This window comes from Myotis brandtii, unplaced genomic scaffold (assembly GCF_000412655.1).
Source record: "Myotis brandtii unplaced genomic scaffold, ASM41265v1 scaffold15, whole genome shotgun sequence".
In the NCBI taxonomy this organism is placed as follows: Eukaryota; Metazoa; Chordata; class Mammalia; order Chiroptera; family Vespertilionidae; genus Myotis; species Myotis brandtii.
Genome location: NW_005355410.1, coordinates 1,903,905 through 1,910,479, shown reverse-complemented (window position 1 = coordinate 1,910,479; position 6,575 = coordinate 1,903,905).

The following is a 6,575-nucleotide window of genomic DNA, read 5'->3' as shown; positions in this document are numbered from 1 at the left end:
GGTATCACTGGGAGGAATTGACCTCCAGGCCAATTGGCTGTGAGAATCAGCTGTGTCTACAGTGGGAGGACTTCTGTGCTGGAGACACCCTTCTGGGGCAAGACTTGCTTCAATGGGGCTTTGGTTCTCACTGAGTCTGCCCCCTGAGTGTGTCCCTTATGGATCTGAGGAGTTGTAATCTGGATGGTCCCACTCTGACCACTGGGTACACTGGCTCTTGGATCTCTAAGGAGGTGCTAATTTAGCCTCTGCCTGAGGCTACCCAGCAGGAGCTATGGAGAGATCTGCAGATTCCTCTTCTTTGTTTGGGGTTTGGAGGTGCCCAGATGAGGCCCAGCTGTGAAGCAATGCAAGCTGCTGTGGGGCCTTGGGCCTTCTTTTGGAAGTTCTGGGTCTCTCTGACCCAGATGCAGTTTGTTAGGTAATTTTCAGATTGCAAAGGTCCAGGCCTTTCATATGCAAAAGCCTCTGTGCACAGCTTGGGTGGGGTGGGATCTCAGGGGATCAACAGGGCGGAGCAAGCAGCTATGGTTGCTCCTCAGTCCTACCCTAAGAGACCCCGCATCTCAGTGTCCCAGTAATCGCTGCAAGCACCTCTGAGAGAAAGCTGCCCTCGAGTTCCGCCCGATCCCAGACAGTCCAGTTTCTCCCCATATGAGTCTGGGTCCCCAGAGACTTGACCGGAACTGGAGTTCAGAGCAGTCGGGAGCTTAAGACTCCCTCCCGATTGAAAAAGACAACCGTGTCCTCAGTTGCCAGCTCCTTCCACGTGCGCCTCTGTACCTCTGCACTTTACTTCCGCACCTCCTCTGAGTCTCAGTGTGCTTTTCTCTTTCCTTCTAGTTGTAGAATTTCCACTCAGCCAGCCTTCCTGTGGTTCTGGATGATGTCTGTTTTGTCTTCTAGTTGTATTTTTGAAGTGGTTGTGCAAGGCAGCAATTTCCGGTGTTTACCTATGCCACCATCTTGGTTTCTCCAAGATTTATATTTTTGATATTTATTTTATATATTTAAATGCCATTTAACAAAGAAAAATCAACCAAAAAAATGAGTTCGTGTGTCACCTCTGACACGTGTCATAGGTTCGCCATCACTGAACTAGAGAATTCTCCAGAAGAAGAGATAAATGAAGCAGAAATAAGAAATTTATCTGAAACATAGTTCAGAATAATGATGGTAAAAATACTCAACAGTATGAAAAAAGAACCGTCTGAGATAAAGAATGACATGACACAAATAAAGAACACATTGGAAGGAATATACAGCAGATTAGGGGAAGCTGAGGATCAAATCAGTGAATTAGAAGACAGAGTTGAAAATATCACTCAATTAGAGAACCAAAAAGAAAAAAACAATTAAAAAACAGGACAGCATAAGGGAACTGTGAGACAATGTGAAACGTAACAATATTAGAATAGGAGATGTGCCAGGTAATACATAGTCACAAACCCAAACTGACAGCCAAAATGAGGAGACAAAGAACCTCCAAATGAAAGAACTAGAGAAATCTCCAGAAAAAGAGATAAATGAAGCAGAAATAAGAAATTTATCTGAAACATAGTTCAGAATAATGATGGTAAAAATACTCAACAGTATGAAAAAAGAACCGTCTGAGATAAAGAATGACATGACACAAATAAAGAACACATTGGAAGGAATATACAGCAGATTAGGGGAAGCTGAGGATCAAATCAGTGAATTAGAAGACAGAGTTGAAAATATCACTCAATTAGAGAACCAAAAAGAAAAAAACAATTAAAAAACAGGACAGCATAAGGGAACTGTGAGACAATGTGAAACGTAACAATATTAGAATAGGAGATGTGCCAGGAGAGGCAGAAAGGGAGAAAGGAATAGAGAAGGTGTTTGAAGAAATAATGGTAGAAAACTTCCCTAACCTGGTAAAGGAAAAAGTCACACAAGTTAAGCAAGCACAGAGAACCCCAAACAAGAAGAACCCAAACAGACCCATGCCCAGACACATCATAATTAAAATGCCAAAAATTAAAGACAAAGAGAGAATCTTAAAGGCTGTGCAAGAAAAGAAAACTGTTACCTACAAAGGAGTTCCCATAAGGTTGACACCAGATTTCTCATCAGAAACTCTACAGGCCAAAATGGAATGGCATGAAGTACTCAAGGTAATGGAAAACAAGGATCTGAGACCAAGATTACTATATCCAGTAAAGCTATAGTTCAAAATAGAAGGTCAAATAAAGAGATTCCCAGACAAAAAAAAAGGCTAAAGCAGTTCATCACCACCAAGCTAGCATTATAAGAAATGCTAAAGGGATTGCTGTAAGGGATTGCTGAGAAGAAGAAACAGAGAGAGAAACCTATCCATATAGAATTAAAATGGTTATAAATAAGTACCTCTCAATAATAACCCTAAATGTAAATGGATTAAATGCTCCAATCAAAAGATGTAGGGTAGCTGAATGGATACAAAACCATGATCTAACTATATGCTGTCTACAAGAGACCCACCTCAAAACAAAAGACACACACAGTATGAAAGTGATGAGATGGAAAAAAAATATCTCCATGCAAATGGAAAAGAAAAAAAAAGCTGGAGTAGCAATACTCATATCTGACAAAATGGATTTTAAAATGAAGACCATCACAAGAGAAAACAAAGGTCACTACATAATACTAAAGGGATCGATCCAACAAGAGGATATAACCTTGGTAAATACTTATGCACCCAATATAGGTGCACCTAAATACATACTTTTTAAAAACTTCTAGAGGACTTTAAAGGAGAGACTGACAACAATACAGTCATAGTAGAGGTCTTTAACACCCCTCTGACTTCCCTGGACAGATCTTCCAGACAAAAACTTAACAAAGAAACAGACTCTAAAGGACACACTGGATCAGATGGATTCAATAGACATTTATAGAACATGTCACCCCAACGCAGCAGAATATACATTCTTCTCAAGTGCACATGGATCATTCACAAAGATAGACCATATGTTAGGACATAAAACAAGTCTCTACAAGTTCAAGAAGATTGAAAGCATATCAAGCATCTTGTCAGTTCACAGTAGAATGAAATTAGAAATCAACTACAGTAAAAACACCCAAAAACATTCAAACACATGGAGGCTAAATAGCCTGTTATTAAACAATGAATTGGTTACCAATGAGATCAAGAGTGAAATAAAAAACTTCCTAGAAAAAAATTAAAATCAACACACAACAACCCAAAATCTCTGGGACACAGCAAAAGCAGTCCTGAGAGGGAAATTCATAGCACTACAGGCTTACCTCAAAAAACAAGAAAAATCAGCAATAAACTATTTAACCCTACAACTTAAAGAACTAGAAAGAGAACAACAAGAAAAGTCCAGAGTAAGTAGAAGGAATGAAATAATAAAGATTAGAGCAGAAATAAATAACATAGAGACTCAAAAAAAAAAAAAACCAGCAACAACACAAAAAAATCAATGAAACCAAGAGATGGTTCTTTGAAAGGATAAACAAAATTGATAAACCATTAGTCAGACTCAAGAAACAAAGAGAGAGGACCCAAATAAATAAAATCAGAAACAAAAGTGGAGAAGTAACCACAGACACCACAGAAATACAAAGGATTGTAAGAAAAGAGTATGAACAACTATATGCCAACAAGCTGGACAATGTGGATGAAATAGACAAATTCCTAGAAAATTACAATCTCCCAAAACTGAATCAGGAAGAATCAAAAAACCTGAATAGGCCAATAACAACTGATTAAATAGAAGCAGTAATCAAAAAACTTCCACCAAACAAAAGCCCAGGTCCGGACAGCTTCACAGGGAAGTTTTTCCAAACATTCAAAGAACTAACACCTATACTCCTCAAACTATTTCAGAAAATTCAAGAGGAAGGAACACTTCCAAACTCTTTTTATGAGGCCAGCATTATCCTAATTCCAAAACCAGATAAAGACACTACAAAGAAAGAGAATTACAGGCCAATATCCCTGATGAACATAGATGATAAAATCCTTAATAAAATATTAGCAAATCACATCCAGCAATATATTAAAAAGATCATACACCATGATAAAGTGGGATTTATTCCAGGGATGCAAGGCTGGTACAATATTTGTAAATCAATAAACATGATAGATCACATAAACAAATTGAAAGACAAAAATCACATGACCATATCAATAGACTCAGATAAAGCATGTGACAAAATCCAACACCCATTCTTGATTAAAAACTCTCACCTGCCTGCCTGATGCCCCTAACTCAGTGGTTGGCAAACTGCGGCTCTCGAGCCACATGCGGCTCTTTGGCCCCGTGAGTGTGGCCACAAAGTTTCAATCGCACTGTACGTGCGCACCCGCACATGGGATTTTGTGGAAGAGCCACACTCAAGGGGCCGCAGTTTGCCGACCACTGCCCTAACTTTTGCCTACCTGTGTGATCACCCCTAACCGTCTCTGCCTGCCTGCATGATGTCCCCTAACCACTCTGCCTGCCTGCCTAATTGCCCCTAACCACTAACCTGCCTGCCTGATCTCCCCTAACAGCTCGCCTGCCCACCTGATCATCCCTAATCACCTCTGTCTCAGCCCGCAGCACTGTGGCTTCATCCAAAAGGATGTCCGGAATGATGTCCAGGAGATTGTTCGGCTGTCTGGTCTAATTAGCATATTACACTTTTATTATTATAGATAAAGAACTCACAGAAAGAGAAACTAAAAAAAAACATTCCCATTTACCATTGCACTGAAAAAATTAAGATACCTAGGAATAAACTTAACTAAGGAGGTAAAAGACCTATATTTGGAAAACTACAGTATGTCGAAAAAAGAGATAGAGGAAGACATAAACAAATGGAAGAATATACCATGTTCATGGATTGGTAGAATCAACATCATTAAAATGTCCATACTACCTAAAGCAATCTATATATTCAATGCAACCCCCATTAAGATACCAACAGAATATTTCACAGACCTAGAACAAGCTCTCCAAAAAAATCATATGGAATAAAAAAAGACCCCAAATAGCTGCAGCAATCCTGAGAAAGAAGAAAAAAATTAGAGGGATCACAATACCAGATATCAAGCTATATTACAAAGCCACTATTCTCAAAATTGCCTGGTACTAACACAAGAACAGACATATAGACCAGGTGGTACATTTATACAATGGAATACTACGCTGTGGTAAAAAAGAAGGAACTCTTACCATTTGCAACAGCATGGATGGACCTGGAGAGCATCATGCTAAGCAAAATAAGCCAGTCAGAAAAAGAGAAATATCACATGATCTCACTCATTTGTGGAATATAATGAACAACATAAATTGATGAACATAAATAGAACGAGAGGGGAGGGGGGATATTCTAAATATAATAGAAGCAATCCTGTTATTTGCAGATTTTTTAATATTTCCTACAACTTTCATAATATCATATTATGTTAGTACAGCTTTGGTAATATTATTATACTTAAAATCTTTTTATTCTTGAAATATTAATGTTCATTGCATGTAATATATGTCAAAATACAAGAAAGCCCACTGCATGGGAGAACATATTTGCCAATGTTATCTCCGATAAGGGTTTAATCTCCAAAATTTACAGGGAACTCATACTACTTAACAAAAGGAAGATAAGCAATCCAATCAAAAAAGGCAAAGGACCTAAATAGACACTTTTCAAAAGAGGACATAAAGAAGGCCAAGAGATATATCAAAACACTAGAGGCCCGGTGCATGAATTCATGCATGGGTTGGATCGCTCATGGTGACCTGCAGAGATCGAGCCCCAGCTCATGCCCCCAGCCCCACAGCCCTGCCTGGCTCCTTCAGTGCCTGGGAGCCAGCACTGCATTGCTGATGCCCGCCATGTTCCACACCACCCCCTGGTGGTTTGCGCACATCATAGGGAGCAGTCAAACTCTTGGTCAAATGACCGCCAGAGGGGAGAATTTGCATATTAGGCTTTTATTATATAGGATGCTCAAAGTCGCTAATCAACCGAAAGATGCAAATCAAAACAACAATGAAGTACCATTACACAACTGTCAGAATGGCTATCATCAACAAATCAACAAACAAAAAGTGCTGGTGAGGATGCGGAGAAAAAGGAACCCTTTTGCACTGCTGATGGGAATGCAGACTGGTGCAGCCACTGTGGAGAACAGTATGGAGTTTCCTTAAAAAACTAAAAATGGAACTCCCATTTGACCCAGTGATCCCACTTCTAGGAACATATCCCAAGAAACTAGAAACACCAATCAGAAAGGATATACATTCATAGCAGCACAATTTACAATAGCTAAGATTTGGAAACAGCCTAAGTGCCCATTAGCAGATGAGTGGACTAGAAAACTGTGGTACATTTATACAATGGAATACTACGCTGTGGTAAAAAAGAAGGAACTCTTACCATTTGCAACAGCATGGATGGACCTGGAGAGCATCATGCTAAGCAAAATAAGCCAGTCAGAAAAAGAGAAATATCACATGATCTCACTCATTTGTGGAATATAATGAACAACATAAATTGATGAACATAAATAGAACGAGAGGGGAGGGGGGATATTCTAAATATAATAGAAGCAATCC